This window comes from Gymnoscopelus microlampas (genome assembly GCF_963454915.1).
Source record: "Gymnoscopelus microlampas genome assembly, chromosome: 21".
Lineage (NCBI taxonomy): Eukaryota > Metazoa > Chordata > Actinopteri > Myctophiformes > Myctophidae > Gymnoscopelus > Gymnoscopelus microlampas.
This window is the reverse complement of record NC_139958.1, coordinates 39,715,120-39,733,733: the sequence shown is the minus strand read 5'-3', so window position 1 is coordinate 39,733,733 and position 18,614 is coordinate 39,715,120. Positions and strand designations below refer to the sequence as shown.

The 18,614-nt window shown below is 39.8% G+C and overlaps 1 protein-coding gene across 2 annotated transcripts in view; it reads left to right on the top strand.

The window, feature by feature from the left end:
- The first annotated feature begins 9,336 nt into the window (after window positions 1-9,336).
- tln1 (talin 1) overlaps window positions 9,337-18,614 on the top strand; it is a 128,288-nt gene continuing 119,010 nt past the window's right edge. The window contains exon 1 of one of the 2 annotated variants that reach the window (XM_084047492.1): window positions 9,337-9,506. The gene's annotated coding sequence lies outside the window, so the exon portion shown is untranslated. Of the gene's footprint in view, window positions 9,511-18,614 lie in introns of both variants that reach the window. The other variant, XM_084047493.1, reaches the window with a different exon arrangement.

Here is an 18,614-nt window from a genome sequence, read left to right as displayed (position 1 = left end):
AGCCTTTCTCAGTTGTCTTTTGCTGTATACAATGCTAGTTTTCATCCCTGTGACGCAACTGAAAACCCATACCACAATGTGTGTTTCAGCTGTCCATCCAAGCCACAGAAACAGGCTACAGCATCAAGGGCAATGATCAAAGTGCAGAAATAATACCGCTACCTCGAATTGGCCCAGATCACCCAACTGGCGATGGACGGTGAAGTGATACTGACAAAAGTGTCAGATGAGTTTGGTATAAACTAATTACAGTTTGACACTGCACGTAGTGTCAGATAAGTTCTGAACACAGACGGAGCCAAACATGACAACTAATAGATTATTATTCGACTATATTCTACATCTTTGTATGATGCAAGATGCAATTTTGTTTTTAAGAATACAACATTTTATATCATTTTATAATTTGATGAATGATTGCGTAATTATTCACGAGGAACACTGCAGAAGATGATTACGGCTATACTATAAGTGTTGTCCAGAAAAAAACAAATTAAAGCATGTACCGGCAGTTGATCAAATATTGATTGCTTTTCAAGAATAAAGTTTATTATATGAATACTTGGCCTTAGAATGTCTTTCTTTCCTTATCAAACCACAATATGGGTAATTTGAAATGTGTTTAAATGTTTTTTCTCTTCTGGAGTGGGAACAAACCATTGTTCTATTCTTTGATACATATTAGGTACCCCAAATGGTTCTACATGGAACCATTTCATGGTACCCATGCATCAATATTAAGGGAAATATTTTCGAGGAAAAGGTTTTTATTTATTTATTATTATTCTAAAACAGCATGTAACCAAAAATAAGTCAATGATCCACAACCTGAATTTGAACTTTTGATTGATTGATTGATTGAGAAAGTAGGGAAATACAGTAACAAAGCTATGCTAAAAGGATAACACAAAAAGCCCCAAGGGGCTTGTGTCCATTGTGGTCCATTGTACTCAATTCATCATCATTCATGACATACAATACATACAATACATTACATATCAGCAACACCACTAAAAACAATAATAGATATATTCACAGAAAGAAAGGTAGGGTGGGGTGCAGAGGATGCCACTCACATAGGGCTCCCTCTATGGATGATAACGTGACAGCCTTATAATAGGCTTGTAGATCGGTTACTTTTAAGTATTGTTGACCAGTGATCAAATAAGTACTCACATGTTTTACTTAAGTAAAAGTATCAATACTGCAATTTTGATTTACTCTGTTCACAAGTAGAAGTCCCATATTCAAAATGTACTTGAGTAAAAGTACAAAAGTATCGGCATCAAAGTATACTAGTAGTACGCGATGCAACGCATTGTGAGCTTGTAGATCTGCTATTTTCAAATGGCCGAAATATAGAGCTGAATGTGTTGGCTGGTTAATGTGTTTTGTAATAATAATCAAAATCTACAAAGTAACTAGAAACGTAAGTTTTCATATAATTGTAGTGGAGTAAAAAAGTACAATATTCTCCTCTGAGATGTAGTGGAGTAGAAGTATAAGTATTTCAATTGTTATTACTGAAGAAAGTATTCTTCTTCTAGAAAGTAAACTTAAGTACGGTACTTGAGTACATGTACTTAGTTACTTTACACCACTGTTGTTGAATGTTGACCACATGTTAAGTGGTCAGATGGGTGGCTTTCGAGATTTTCAAGTGGGCTCTGACCCAGAGAGCTTTCTGCGTCTTTCACTTCGTGTTGAATGCTTTTTGAAATATTCAACTTTATAAAACTTGGATTTTACACTGGAAATCAATGGAGGTCAGATTGGGTGGATACTTTGTCCAAATATGGAGATGAGTCGACTAACATCATAGTAGTGACATCATAGCATGGCCACATGATGTTTGAGATGGAAGCCACACCGTTATTTATTAGACCCCGTCTTGTTACTTGTATACCCAGATAGTTGTGTGCAATTAATAAACACAAGACAAAAGGTTACCAACAGGCTCTGTGCATAACTGTAATCCAAGACAAATAGAAGAGCAAGACAGCCCAACTGGCTCATACTGCCCGTATCTGTGTGACGTAGGTGGTCACCCCTTTAGGGCAAGGGTTTTCAACTGATTGTGAACCAAGATTAGTTAATAATCTTAGCCCATATCCTCACCCAACACCACAGTGGTCCCCAGGTTGATTCTTAGTCTGTCAGGGTGGTGGTCCCTGCATGGTTCACAATCAGTTTAAAACAATGCCCTGACATAGTCTAATACTCAGCTTTATGTCTGGAGCTATGCTGACCCCTAATGCTCATGGTGTGCTATTGCCTGTTATCCATACACTGCTGGGTTTCAACCATTTCAGACAGAGATATTTAGGCTACTTATGCATAACAATGAAAAAGCAATGCAACAATGAAAAGGCCTAAACATGAACATTTCAAAGTTCTATTCTGTGCTGCAAGAACTGAATCAGAATAGACTTTGCCCATTGAGCACTCTGGAGTTCAATGTTTAATGTGACAGTAAACATTGAAACATGGGAAATAATTCTGCTGTTGCCTTCCAGCATTTCAATATGTAACAGATCAGCATGGCTGCACGATTGATTGCTTGATTGAATACTTTATTAGTCAAAGATGTACATGCATGGAAGTACAGTAAAACACTTTACAAAAACCGACTCAACTGATTTTGTGACCTAAATATGTCCTGAATGAGAGGAAATACGTTTTAAGGAACTGCATGAAGGGAAAATATTGAAATTCTAAATGGCCGCCAGCCACACGTTTGAACATTAAAATATGATATTTTTTAAACGTAAAAATATCTCTCTCGAAAACTCTGTTTGAAGTCGAAAGTTGGCATATGTATACCTGAGGACCCAAGGAAGTGCTGTATCAAACTTGTTTGGATGAGCTGTTCTTGAGAAAGCTGCAATTAAGTGGCCCATTCTGAACAGGCAACGGACACAGACTGAGAGTAACAACAAAGAGTTTTTTCGGTATCCCATAATGCGTTATAAACATACTTAGTTATAAGGCATTATAATCTGCTTAACACTGTATAATTATAGTTATATAAGAACTAAATATCCATAATGCTTTTCAACACTGTTTCTCAACCAATGGTGCATGTACTACTAGTGTTCCATGGCATACTTTCACATGGCCCATGTTTTTTTTGAGGAAGAAGAAGAAGGCCGATGCCAGGGACATGCTGGGTCCCTAATTCAGCCTGGGAATCTCAGATAGAGAGGCCCGGAAATGTTTTGCCTGCGACCGCACTATCAATAATGATAAAATACTAGAGGTAATGGAAAGAAGAGTTAGGTTTTGGGTCTTGTCTTAGACAGGTACAATATCTTATAATTTAGTAGCAGCTTCAACCTCCTTCCTTCACATGGTAAACTGTCCTCTCTACAAGTGTGCTGCCCCGTTTTCACCCTCTCTCATGTGTTTGTAATGTATACCTCGTCGTGTTGTGTGCTGAACATAGAAGATACAAGTACATAACACGTCGAGTTAGTTATGGGCTTGTAGATCAGCTGTAATATGATTGGCTGGAACTCCTGGGCCAAACCAAAGAAAGAGGTCCCGCACACTGTCTGAAACTTGCAAAAATAAATTGCTGTTTATTTATGTCGACGTTTTGGTCGTTAGACCTTCATCAGGACAGACAATACAGAGCACTACAACCACCAAACATTTAAAGACTACACCCTCAATGTGTAAGTCGTCAGACATTCAGCCCATTGGCTGCACAGGCAATCCCAATCCCCAAAGACACTCCCATCAACATCATAGACCCGCCCCAAAGGAAAACAGGGTGTTTGCACAAAAATACAACATTCTTTCTGGGTCATGGCATCACAAGTTAAACTCTGAATAACAGAGGAAATGGTCTGTATAAGTCATCCGACCAGCTCTTCAATATCTATAAATAATAAGGGAGATGACTTTAGTGGACCTAGTAATAATAAAAATCGCAGTTAGAATAAAGGTAAGAGTATAAAACACAAATCTCAAAAAATAAAAGCACAGGTCACATAGGGCAGTCCATCCAATTAACAAACCCATAGTCACAGCATGACATTAAGTGCAAATCCGTCATTTAAGCCTTTAGGGGCCAATGTTTGAAGTGTAAATATCTGGATTTGTTCTATCCTCTGGAATTTGAAAGAGGATATGTCGTGTTTTGCATCATTGAAATGAATATTGCAAGGATAGTCCCGATCGTTCCTGCGTATTGAGCTCTTGTGCTCACTAATATGTTGCTTTAATTTTCGAGTTGTTTAACATACGCTAGGCCACAGGGACATTGTATCATGTAGATCGCAGGTGATGACGCTTCCAATAGGGAACTTTTGACAGTGCAGAGGAGAAAAGGGATGAAAAAGACAAATAACTCAATGAATGAGTTATTGAATTAAATGAATGAATTCACATTATAAATGAGAGATTATACAACAGGTAGTTCCGACCGAGCAATCTGATTGGTTGAAATAGCTTTCTAGCCGTGCTTCAAACCAGCATCATAGCACGGGCCGAATCACATTAATGAATCACTCCGCACTGCAGTCCGCGCCTGCTTAGACCATATATGGCACAGCTGTGCTGCGACGTCACGCTGTCCCACGGTACGAAAACAAACAGAGAGTATCCTGACCCACCGCCGCCACCGGAGAACAAACAGCTACGCAAAATGGACTATGTTGTTAATTTTGATTTATTTGGTGGACTTACGGTTGAAAATAGCCAATCTACAAGCTCACAACGCGACGCGTTGTGAGCTTGTAGATCGGCTATTTTCCCCGTGCGATACCTTCGTACGACGGAGCATATAGCCTACTGGAATCAGCTGTGTTGTGCCTCAGCTGTGCGCCTCAGAGCGCTGCTAAAGGGACTATTTTGTCTCAGTCAAATAAACTCTTCTCTTTACAGGGAAACATAATAGCGAAACATTTTTATTCTGAGTTGCCCCACAATATGAATACATTTGGATGTGTTTTGTTGGTAACTGTTGTATAATCGCAATATTACACTCGAGGGTGTGCTTTACCTTACATTATTGGCACTTCAGTGATGCTGGCGGAACTCGGCTGCGCCTCGTTCCTGACCGCATCACTGGCGTGCCAATAATGACGGTAAAGCACACCCTCTCGTGTAATATTGCTTAATTCTGCATGTGTTTCAGGCAGTGGAGGAGAGTCAGCAACGGAACAGGATTATTATAGAGGAGGGGTCTTCAACAGGGGGTCCGGGACCCCTAAGGGATCCTCCGAGCTACTACAGGGGGGGCCGCCAAATCTTTGTGTGATAGGAAACTTTTTTTACATTAACCACTTGAACCCTACCTATAGCATCCCTGTTCTGAGAAGAACTTTTGCCAAAAATAGCAGATCTACAAGCTCACAACGCCTCGTGCTGCGATCAAGATCTGTGACATTCTTCTTAGGTGATCATTACTTATTGAGCCTGCATGAATAAACTGTTGCACGCTTTTAAATGTAGCATGTCATCGGACTGGTCCTTTCCACTTTGCTGTGCTGTTTAGAGGAAATACACAGGAAAAGGTTCGAGGGCCTAATCAAATCCCTCAAAACCAAGCTACAGTCAGCTCAGAATAGGGTTGGGGCTTAGGCCAGAACCCATTTATAGGTAGGAACCAGTTTAGAGAGCTCAACTGGCAGTAGAATCCAAGGTTGCCATGGCCAGATTGACCATGGTTCATAAGATCATACAGTATATGGCGAGGTCCCCATATTTTTAAAGAACTGTTTTACTCAGGTAAACGAAGTACAGTACACATTCTTTTCCACCAGAGCCAGTGTAGCAAATGTGAGCCATTCTGCTTTAACAGTAAAGTGGGCAAGGGATCACTTACACATTTTCACTGACAATCTCCATGTTGATAGATACTGTATCTCTAGGCAGTGCCGCAAACCTTATGGCCAGGCTAATATGCTGCTTTGCAGGTTCAGCATGTGTTCAGGTCCTGTCAAGTGTGCACTTTTTAATTTCTGCACTCCCATGTATTGTACATGCTAGCTTTCTTGTATGTGCACCACAGGAAGGCTGTGCTCAGTATACAGCCTTCCTGTGGTGCACATACCTGTACAAGAAAGCTAGCATGCGGAGGCGTAAAGTGGCCTACAGTGATGCCCTGAGGATACTACTTAAGGTCCCTAGATGGCATAGTGCCAGTTACTTGTTTGTAACATGTGGTCGTGGAATGGCTCTATTAAGGCACTTTTATGTATGGATTTATGTCTCGCCTGGATGAGTCCCAGAACAGTATTATTGAGGATATAGTAAATCCTGGGAAGAGCAGTCTTATCAACTGTTAACTGTGAGAGGACCTCAATGGAAATAAGACTCAGGACTTTTTTGTGTCATCCTCGAACTGCTGTAGCCATGTAGTTTTATTGCTTTTCAAATAAATCAAATCAAAATACGTATTATTTACAACGTTGTTTTACCACACATGAAAATGTGGTATGACCTTTAAACCTTTTTGAAAACAGGAAATCCGGCTGATTATCCTTTCGATTTCTGAATACTCACACTCAACAGGTGTATCTTGGTGGGTCTCCCCCAGTTTTCAAGGGTTTGTCTTACTGTGGGCCAGTGCCATTTCTGTCAACACGCTCTGAACTGTCCACCTCCGGGAGACAGTAGACAAAATGGTCCCATCTTGTAATCTAGGACCAATTATATGAACTAGAGGTTTGGGCCGCATCGCGGCCCTCACATCTAGGCCCGATTGAATAAAAAGCTGCTGCGGCCAAAAAGAAGGAAAGTGGCTGTGGCTAAAATGTTAAGATGTAGTAGGAAATTTAGTTTTATATTAACCGTACGTAAGTACATTGAAGGCGGGGAAAGAAGCATATATTATAGCCAAAGCTCTGATCAACAGTCTGTGGCAAGTTTCGGGGCAAATGGAGTGATCGTGTGTTGAGCAACCCCAGCCATATTTTGGAGGTCATTTCAATTAAAGTAGTAGGATAACAGTTGAAACTGGTCATATATGACGTCAGGACTATGACATCAGTCATCCATATATGGGCCTATTTAAAAAAATTGTTGATACTATATAACTAGTATGGAAAAGCCTAGGTGTTAGGGTGGCACAGTGGTAACAGTGGTCACTCTGAATGGGTGAATGTAATGCACATGGATAAAAAGTGCTATATAAATGCACCATTTACTGTAAATGCACCATTTATCTGTACGGTAGGCAGATCTGCAGTGGTTGGGGGTGGGCACCTGCATGTATCGTGTTTGACGCTTGGCCTTCATTGAACATTGTTTCAGCTCAGCAGCAACGACAGCGTGCAGAGAAAATTATTTGACAGCTGACAGCTTCACCGCTTCCAGTCAGTTCATTGATTATATTGTCTCAGCGTGTTTGATGTGTTGGCTAGTCCAGTGGCGTCAGTTCAGCAAAAGCGAATTTAGGGTTGCCAAGTCCAAGAGATTAAAATAAGGGACACCTATAAAAACATTTGGGGGTCAAAGCCATACCGAATTGATGCCCCTGGTCCAGTCATGATGACTTTAAGCCTAACCTATAGGCCTAGTTATTGGGTTTGCTGAGTTTATGTCACTGTCCGTGCTAAAGCAGTGTGTGAGAGAATGGCCCTCAATGGGTAATGGTCTGCTTACGGCTAAATTGTGTCATATTGTTAACCCAGCTACTGTATAAGCTGGTTCATTTCTGCAAAACTCTGTGGGTGTGCAAAAGGAGCCAAATGGTAGCCTGGCTCCAGCCCCTGAAATTGCAAGCCTAGCATAGACATGAAAATTCAGGCTGAGTGTCAGGCTAGCCAAATGCTTATTGTATTGTCTTGTAGATGTCTTGTAAAATGTAAACTATCCAATCTACAAGCTCACATCGAGTGCCCAGCCTTCCCCCAAAAAATATCCAATACTTTTGTACTTTTACCCAAGTACGTTTTGAATTTCAGACTTTTACTTGTAACAGCGTATCTATAATACAATTTGAATCTGCGCCAGAACGGTTGTCAGTATGTCGGTTGTCAGTATGTACGTTGCATCATTCCTGTCCCCGTGTGTGTAAGTTCCACTCTTTATATGGTTATGGCTGAGTCGTGTGACATGAGCGTGACGTCAGAGGTCCGTGCTCACAGGTCTGCCATGCCAGGTGTGAGTAATCACAAAGTGGGTTTTGGTCATTGCAGAGGTCATGCACATCACCTGTTTGTCAAGTGGGTATTTTCATAGCCTGGCGTGGATTTAGGGGAGCACAAAACTCTCTCTCACACTGTGAGGTGCCGGTAATGTGGCACTGCCAAGTGGACGCCGCGTCACGCTAGACGTTCTTCTAGTTTTCTACATTGCTGTACTGATACTTTTACTTCAGTAAAAAATGTGAGTAGGCTACTTTTTCTACCGCTGCTGTCTGGTATTTGTAGGTAGAGCACCACTGACAAGAAAGTACTGCCTGATGCTCTTAAGTGCAATATCTCTCCCCGGCCACAAGGAGGCAGACATGTTGCTCTCTCACGCAAGGAGAACGCAAATGGAAAGAGGATAGACCTGGGTTCGAGGATGACGCAGCTTGGTGTCACAGGTGAAGTATTAAAGTTATGGAGAAGAGTCACACGCGCGCGCGCGCGCACACACACGCACGCACGCACGCACGCACACACGCGCACACACACACACACGCACGCACGCACGCACGCACGCACGCACACACACACACACACACACACACACACAGATTTAGTTTATTTGAAAAATTGAGTTCTTCTACTTTGACGCCTCCTAATATATTTTTCATACCAATACTTTTGTACATACTCAAGTAAAACATTTTAAATTCAGGACATTAGGCTATGTCATCTGTACTTTTTTTATGCCATCGGTACTTTCTTATAGCTAAACATTATGTAGAATAATGCATAATCCTCAGTGTTACATCTGAGGGTGTACAGATGTGCACCTTCCCTCAGATGAAACTATGACATAGAGGTACCGTATATCTACTTTTTACTCAAGTAAAAGCTCTAGCCTTAAATTCTTCCATCTAATAAATAAATACCACAATGAAATAAATAAAATCCAAAATGAAATAAATAAAAAGCGCAATAAGAATTACAAATTAAATTCAATAAATGCGAAATACAATTAAATAAATAATTAATTAATAAATATATATTTTGTATGACATATCTACTTTTAGTCATTCATGTAAAAAGGACTCGAGTATTAGCCTACTTTCTTCCACCACGGCGCGCGTGCACGGCGTTGTAAAAACAAACAAATATATATATATATATTATTATTATTTACACCGCGCGCGTGCGCGTCAAGGCGCTGGAGGGAGGGTGGAGTTTGAACCCAACAGGGAAGGAAGGAGAAAGAGAAAAAAAAGAAAAGAGCTCGGCTGCCCTTCACCCTAAAGAACATCTCTCAATATATATATTTATATATATATATACACAGCATTCTGATCCTTATTACACACACACACAAGGACGGACACACAGACAGGCGCGCAGTGCGACAGACAGGCAGACAGACAGACAGAGGTGAGTTGAATAACGAAAAGTTTTTTTTTGGTGTGTTTTTACAGAACTTTACTTCCTTCCGAGTCCGACTGACGTTCTTGGAAGAAGAAGAAGAAGAGGAGAAAAAGTTACTTCCATAGTTGAAATAAAGCTAGTTTAAAATGGGTTAAACGGGGTTTTAAATCCAACCCGCCCGTCGTGGTGTGTAAAACGCTGAGCTTGTTGGCGACGTTACTTCCACAGTTTAATAAAGCTAGTTTAAATGAATACCAGAACGCTCGTCCCAAAACACAGTCGCCCCCCCCCGGGCAAACCCGGCGGTATTCACCTGGTATTCCTCAGTAAACTATGCCTAAACCTAACCTTATTCCTGAACTTAACCTCAGTGAATTTATGCCTAAACCTAAACTTATTTCTAACCTTATCCTCAGTAAAACTATGCCTAAACCTAACCTTATTTCTAACATTATCCTCAGTATGCCTAAACGTATTTCTAACCTTATCCTTAGTAAAACTATGCCTAAACCTAACCTTATTTCTAACTTTATCCTCAGTAAAAAACATGTTTTTAAGTACTGAGGATAAGATTAGAAAAAAAAACTTAAAAAGGATAAGGTTCGATATAATTTCGTGCTATTCTTGTATATAATACAACAAGAATACAATAATTAGTATACTTGTATAGAATACAAGAACCACTGGCGGGTGAGCGTGTTTTGGGGCGAGTCTTCCTTCAAAATGGGCTCACACACACGGTTTTTTGGTCGTTCTTGAGGGAGAGAAAAAAAAGTTTTTTTTTCCTCCAGCGTTTGACACCACGGCGTCCCACACAAGCTCCTTTTTTAAACCCCCACTCCAACGTTTAAATGACTAAATATTAAACCAGAATTGCATTATTTGTTTGCAACGTACGCACCCATATTTCTCCACAACCGACTGTAATTATGTTTTATTATAAACAGCCGCTATTATTCTACTCTACAGGGTCGCCCCCCTCCCCTGGGAACAGGACGTTGTTGAGTTTTGTACAAAACCTATATGAACGTCAACAACAAAACCGTTTACCGGTTACAATGGCGTTTTATTTATTTAAAGCTTTAATGACAACGTGTGTAAGACAGTTGCAGTTATAGCGGTCAAACTGAACTATGCAGCCTCCGGCTCTGCATTCTTGTGTGCGGGGTGTGGTGTGTGTGTGTGTGTGTGTGTGTGTGTGTGTGTGTGTTGCGATTTCCTTGTTCAAGCCGACTGTTGCAAGGGATACACATTGTGTAGAATAATGTGTACGTGTTGGTTTGACGTCTGAGAAGTGTGCAAATCAAGGGTCCATTTGGTTACATTTGTACGCTTCTCAGATGCTACAGTGCAGTGGTGGAAAGTAACTAAATACTCAAGTACTGTACTTAAGTACAATTATCTTTACTTTATTGGATTTTATTTCCATTTTTCAGTACTTTTACTTCTACTCCACTAAATCTCAGAGGCAAACATTATACTTTTACTCCACTACAATTATTTGAAAACTTAAGTCACTAGTTACTTTGCAGATATACATTATTATTACATTATAAAACATACCACCTTAGCCTTATTTTATACCTAGGCTATTTGAAACTAGCAGATCTACAAGCTCACAACGCGTCGCATCACGAGGCGTTGTGAGCTTGTAGATCTGCAATTTTCAATAATTTTTGTACTTTTACTTTTGGCCTTTTACTTGTAACTTGTATTTGTATTGTGGTATTGCTACTTTTACTTAAGTAAAATATCTGAGTACTTTTCCCACCACTGCTACAAATTGAAACGAAATGACACATTGGGCTGTCTATTGGATGGGATCGTGGAAGGGTGGCGTTTTGGCAGGCTGTTGCAATCATGTCATGCCATTATGTTGTGTCATTGTTCAGACGCTACAGTCAGTGGGTCTTATAGTTATTGTAGGGCCATAAAAACAAAAACAGGCCAATGGTACTTTAAGTTGGGATATTATTTAAATACTAGGTCTGTCTGTCTATCTGTCTCTCTCTGTCTCTGTCTCGCTCTGTCTCTCTCTGTGTCTGTCTGTCTGTCTGTCTATCTGTCTCTCTCTCTCTGTCTGTCCGTCTCTCTGTCTCTCTCTGTCTCGCTCTGTCTGTATCTGTCTGTCTGTCTCTCTCTCTCTCTCTCTCTGTCTTTCTCTCTGTGTTTCAAACTGTCGCCTCTCTCTCACTCTGTCTGTCTGTCTGTATCTCTCTCTCTCTCTCTCTCTCTCTCTCTCTCTCTCTGTCTCTCTCTCTGTCTCTCTGTGTGTGTGTCTCTTTCTATACAGCAGCAGTACACTAGAAGCGAAGCTTCCATATTTGCCCGCACATACATCAGTGCATATGGTTCATGCATAAGAGATTACATTCTGGGAATTGCAGTAGACCTTTTTTTTTGTTTGAAGTCTCCTGTATCTGTTACTACTATAGCCTACTTGTTTCTTTACTGAGAATGACTGTATGGCGTTTGAGAGCGTGAGATTATGAAAGGCCTGTAATACCAGTGGTTCTCAATGTGTGGTCCTGGGACCCCCAGGAGTCCCGTCAGGGGATTCCAGGGGGTCCGCAGCAAAATGAGGAACGGTTTAATTTCACTCTTATTTCAATGGCTTGTAGTTAACCCAATGAGAGTATAGCTATGTACAGTATAAGAATGACTGACTCATAGCTTTCTCTCTCCCCACCTATGCACTATATCTAAACTATCATCTGCTCTTATGGAGGTCCCTGGCTCAAAATCGTTTCATATTGTCTTTTCATATCAAGGTCTATTATTTATTCGGCGTTTGAGCCTCGGAACCACCATTTGAGGAGATTTAGCCTCAGACCCAAGACTTAGAATATTATGTTATCGTTGGATACGATTTCCACAATTCCACCGTGCTGTATTGATGTTGGTACCATAGGAGAGAGAACAGGCCAACGTTGATCAAAATAACACTTCTTTAATTAAATAATGTAGCTCTTGAGAGCGCAAAATGAAACCAAATGGACCCGTAAGGGTCCATTTGGTTTCATTTTACGCTCTCAAGAGTTAAAGATCTATTTAGGGTCCATTACTCTATTTGGTTATCAACTCTCCATCATTTAGCTGGGGACCACCTGGAACCCCCTCAAGGACCACTGTTGGTCCCCAGAGAACCACTGCTCGAATGCATATCAATTTAGGGTCCTTGACTAAGGCTGTCACGATCATGACATTTTACCTGACAGTTAATTGTCAATACAAATGTAATTGTGTTTTTGGCTATGGACATTGGAACATGTACGAATTAACTTTTTGTCTTTTTAAGGCTTCGTAAACAAGTTGCGCAGGGCACATCTGACACATAACCTGGCCTAAATATCGTTGCTGTTGGGCAGAAACCTCCATATTCAAACTTTTTAGTTTTTCGGTAAATTAACACCATACATGATCACACTAGAGTGTCTCACAAAAGTATCAAAAGTGCTCGTTCGGGCTGTGTTTTGAGCTTGTAGATCTGCTACTTTTGCCATTTTTGAATTTTAATCCTGAAAAGTAGCAGTTTGAGACAACAGAGACAATATTCAAAGAAATGACTGACACATTTGATGTTATAATTCTTTACTAAATAGAAAATATCTGCTATTTCCACTATTTTCTGAAAATGTATGGACATTTTTCAAACATGGAAATGATTATGAGGATGATGCAAAAATTGTGATTCAGCGATTATGTAATAATTGTGACAGGCCTATCCCTGACATGAACAATGTTTGAGAACTGCTATGTGCCAGCATTATACATGTCATGATGCTGTCAAAGCAAGGTTGGCTCCATTGCAAGGCATTATGTAATACAAAGTAGAAAAATAATGTAGTTGACATTTTAAACGACAGCATATGATCACAGATATACAGTAAATAAAAAAAAACCTGGCTTGTTAAATTATATGTATTGGCCGCGGACCCCAATCTGAAAATGTCTTGCCAGGGACCCCCAGAAGAGACGATTTGTAAAAATAAATGACTAAAATAGCAGATATACGAGCTTGTAGATCTGCTGTTTTTGAATTGCCAACATATAAATGGATAAATTGGTCAAAATGATTGCGACACTATAACTACTTTTGCTGGGGGTCCCCGGACCCCACTAAGAGCACCAATGGTTTAGGCGGTATGTATTTTCTGACTGCTTTACATTAGTTCTAGGTGCATACCATTCATACCTGACCACTTATGTAAGTTGGCATATTATATCCATGAATCCAATACAATATTGCTTTTCACCCTCACACATGTAGGCCGACACTAAAAGGACAATATGCTTTCATGTTTAGCTCACTGTCTAGATTGACAGTGGTTCTCAAAGTGGGGTCCGGGGACCCCAGGGGTCCCTTGGCGGGGTTCCAGGGGGTCCCCAGCAAAATGTGTTAACCCATTTAATCTCGGAACGCATCTCTGTCATTTTAGGTTTCTTTGGCTATTCAAAAATAGCAGATATACAAGCTGCGCTATGAGCTTGTAGATCTGCTATATTCTTTTTATTGTGAAAATGTGTGCAAATCTTTGAATTTATATATATATATATATTTTTTAAAGCGAACATTTGTACATTTGTAACTTTGCTTCTGGGGGTCCCTGGAACAACATATACAAATACAGTATCTAATGTTGTGGTAGTTATACTGCTAACCATTAAAGCATGAATTGAATCACAATCGTAATATATCAGTGTGAAAAAACACATGTTTCCTCCCCAATCGTTCAGCTGTAGTTGTGGCGCTGTGGTAAATTCACCTCCAACTGTGTGGTGTAAACCTTTGTTTGTTTGGTTCAGGCACGTCTATTCTGTTGGTTTGGCTTCAGGCGTGGCTGTGGTGGAAAGTAACTTAAGTACATTTATTCAAGTGCTGTACTCCACTACAATTTTGAGGTATATTTACTTCAATGTTTTGATATGTTATTATACTTCTACTCCACTACTCACCTCAGAGGCAAATATTGTACCTTTTTTTTTTTAGATTTTTTTTTTTTAGATTGACAGTGGTTCTCAAAGTGGGGTCCGGGGACCCCAGGGGTCCCTTGGCGGGGTTCCAGGGGGTCCCCAGCAAAATGTGTTAACCCATTTAATCTCGGAACGCATCTCTGTCATTTTAGGTTTCTTTGGCTATTCAAAAATAGCAGATATACAAGCTGCGCTATGAGCTTGTAGATCTGCTATATTCTTTTTATTGTGAAAATGTGTGAAAATCTTTGAATTTATATATATATATATTTTTTTTAAAGCGAACATTTGTACATTTGTAACTTTGCTTCTGGGGGTCCCTGGAACAACATATACAAATACAGTATCTAATGTTGTGGTAGTTATACTGCTAACCATTAAAGCATGAATTGAATCACAATCGTAATATATCAGTGTGAAAAAACACATGTTTCCTCCCCAATCGTTCAGCTGTAGTTGTGGCGCTGTGGTAAATTCACCTCCAACTGTGTGGTGTAAACCTTTGTTTGTTTGGTTCAGGCACGTCTATTCTGTTGGTTTGGCTTCAGGCGTGGCTGTGGTGGAAAGTAACTTAAGTACATTTATTCAAGTGCTGTACTCCACTACAATTTTGAGGTATATTTACTTCAATGTTTTGATATGTTATTATACTTCTACTCCACTACTCACCTCAGAGGCAAATATTGTACCTTTTTTTTTTTTTTTACCCCACTTTAATTATTTGACAGTTTTGGTTATTAAAATTGTACTTAGGTGCAGTACTTGAGTAAATGCACTTAGTTACTTTCCGCCACTGGGTGTATTATGTTTGTTTGGCTTCATGTGGGTGTGTATTCCTGGCACGCAGCCTCGGACCATGTGTTTAAACACACAGCCAGTCAGCAGCCACACGTCAAATGTACACACCATTAATGAGAGAGCTGAAAACCCCCCTGCTGTCAGGCAGAAACCTTGTATCTCCTTATTTCCGGTGGTGGAAAAAGTACTACATTTTTTTTACTTAAGTAAAAGTATCAATACTGCAATATAGAAATACAAGTGAAAGTCCGGAATTCAAAATGTACTCTAAAAGTACAAAAGTATTGGCATCAAAATGTACTTAAAGTACTCATTATGCAGAATGTCCCATTTCAAGTTTTCAAATGTATAAAGATCTTTTAAAAATAGCAGATCTACAAGCTCACAATGCGTCGCGATACGACGCATTGTGAGCTTGTAGATCTGCTATTTTTAAATGGCCGAAATGTATATAGGCCTGAAGTGGTTACTGTATGTTTTGTAATAATAATCAAAATCTAAGTTTTCAATTAAATGTACTTAAGTAAATTACTTTCCACCACTGCTTATTTCGATGTATTTATTATTATAGTTTTTTGTATTTTACCCCTTTTTTTTCCTCCCCTATTTAGTCGTCATGCCAATCGATTCCTCCCCTCACGCATTTCTGTGCGTTTGCACAGCTGTCGTATCCTACTGACTCACCTGCCAGTGAGGAGCCCCCACCGGGAGGATGTGTATAGGGCCTCCGTCCTACTCTTCCCGCCCAACACTCCCCGCTGACGGGTGCCGCCCCCCCCCCAGCCCTTTAGGATTATGTATAGTGACAAATATCACCCTGCCCGCCTGGCTTCCCACGGGCTAATTGTGTTCGTATAGACACTCGGCGAAGCCGGATGCACCGCGGCGGATTCGAACCCCTAGACTCCGCGGTGGTGGGCAGATACTTTGCCACCGTGCCACCCGACCGCCCTTATTATTTCATAAATCAATGCCCTACTTAATCATACAAGACTGTCACACAAAAAGTAGTGACAACAGCTGATCTTTGTGAACTTGTAGATCGTCTATTTTCAGTAGTTTAACAGGTTTTCTTTAAGTGATAAAAAAGGAACCGTTTTGGACATGCAAGGTTTCCACCCAAGCGGGACAAAATGCTTCTTATCACATTGGGAGTACAGTCAGTTAGCGACACATTCTTTTTTTTGGCAGGAAAGGCACATAATTTGCCCATGCCCCAGCTCTGTTTGCCACCTTTGCAGACAAGGCACACACATGGACGTTTAAGTAGCACTCGTGTGCCGTTTGATTGTATGTGGAAAAAGTACTCACATTTTATACGTAAAGTATCAATACTACAATGCAGAAATACTCTTACGTATAGGTAAAAGTCCGGAATTCAACATTTTCTTGAGTAAAAGCATTGGTATCAAAATGTACTTAAAGTACCACAAGTAGAAAGTACTCATTGCACACGTTTTCAAATGTATAGAATGTAGAAAAACCTCTTTGAAAATAGCAGATCTACAAGCTCACAATGCGTCGCATCGCGACGCATTGTGAGCTTGTAGATCGGCTATTTTCAAATGGCCGAAATGTATATAGGGCTGAAGTGGTTACTGCATGTAATAATAATCAAAATCTGCAAAGTAACTAGTAACTAAAGTTATCAAATGATTGTAGTGGAGTAAACGTACGATATTTGCCTCTGAGATGTAATGGAGTCAAAGTAAAAGTACTGAAAATTGGAAATACTCGAGTAAAGTAAAAAATATCTCAAAATTGTACAGTACAATACACCAGCAGTTCATCACAGTCACTAGAAAAGTGGTGGTGTTTACCTGCAGGAACACATTGCCCGCTCGCTGTATTTTGGTGTTTGTTTTGGTTGGCCCAAAAAACATCCCTGTCTACCAAAACAAGTGGTGAAAACACCACAATACAGCGAGAGGGCAATGTGTTTCTGCAGGTAAACACTACTCCAGTGGCTGTTAACTGCTGGTATAGAGGGGGACATGATTGTTCAACATGTATTTATTGTTTTGTTGTGTGTAAACACAGGGCAACGTTACATACCATTCCTTTAATAGGGCTGGGCCATATGGACAACATCAAACATCAATATATTTTAACCAAAAACCTCCATATCAATATTGTTTTCGCTTTAATACATTAAAAAAATACCAAAAATAGCCGATTTACAAGTTCACAACAAGACACATTGTGAACTTGGGGATAGTTTATTTTCACATTTTTGTAACATTTTGAAAGTATAACTGAGCTTAAGTGATAAAAACTAGGACAACTCAACACAATATTACTATATCCCAAATCCCAGATGATATTAAATCTGATATCAATATAATATCCATATATTACCCAGGCTAACTTTTAAGAAGTGTAATCTCCACTACGTTATCCGTGGTTAAAACCCGACCCCATGTACATTCTCTATTTACCACCCAATATTGACACAGTCATTAGACACACCTCATTGGATAAGCATTTCCTAAGCTCATTGACCTTAAATTGACTTAAATTGACCTTCGGGATGTAGGCCACATCAATAACATACATTTGTAGACATTGATTTTGACTTTCTCTGTCTCACTCGGCCTTGCGGGTGTGCGGTTGTGTTTCACCAGATAATGTAGTATGTTTATAGTTAGTACTAACATCTAGAGCTACTGTACAATGTCATGTTGAACAAGTTGTCCTAATAACAGTGTTATCTCACTCTGTGGAAATATGCTTGGTATTTTTACTGTTTTTTAAGTGAACATGCTGCATGTTCACTTAAAAAACAGTTACACGCACACCAACACTTTAGCACAAGGTTCCACTTTGTGTTAATTCCATTTACTTTTCAGTTTGATGAAATTACTTTATATTTGGTTCTTGTTCCAGACAATATAAGGTCAAAGGAAAAAGAAAAACGCCACAGTATACCTCTGTTAGGCCAGCTGGCTGAGGCATTCTGGGAAATGGTGTTTATTTTTCTTCTCCAGGACTTCTTTTATATTGCTTTGGTACACGTTTTATGATGATGGGTGTGCGTGTGTGTGTGTGCGTGCACGTGCGTACGAGAGAGAACGTGTTCGTGTGTGTACATGCACAAGTTTGCCCGTGCAAAAATGTGTTGCAGCTTGCAAATGTTGAGTATTTTCTTAGCGATTATTCTATCAATTACTTTTCAGATTATTTGAATAATCGAGAAAAATCTACAAGCTTTTAGATTGTCTAATTGCAGTATTTTTATATATTATTTTCCTTTTTTTTGTTTGCCTATGCCCAAAATGGGGATCAGTTATCTCAGTAAATGATCAATTATTTTGTATTATTTATTGAATCGATTAGTGCGAT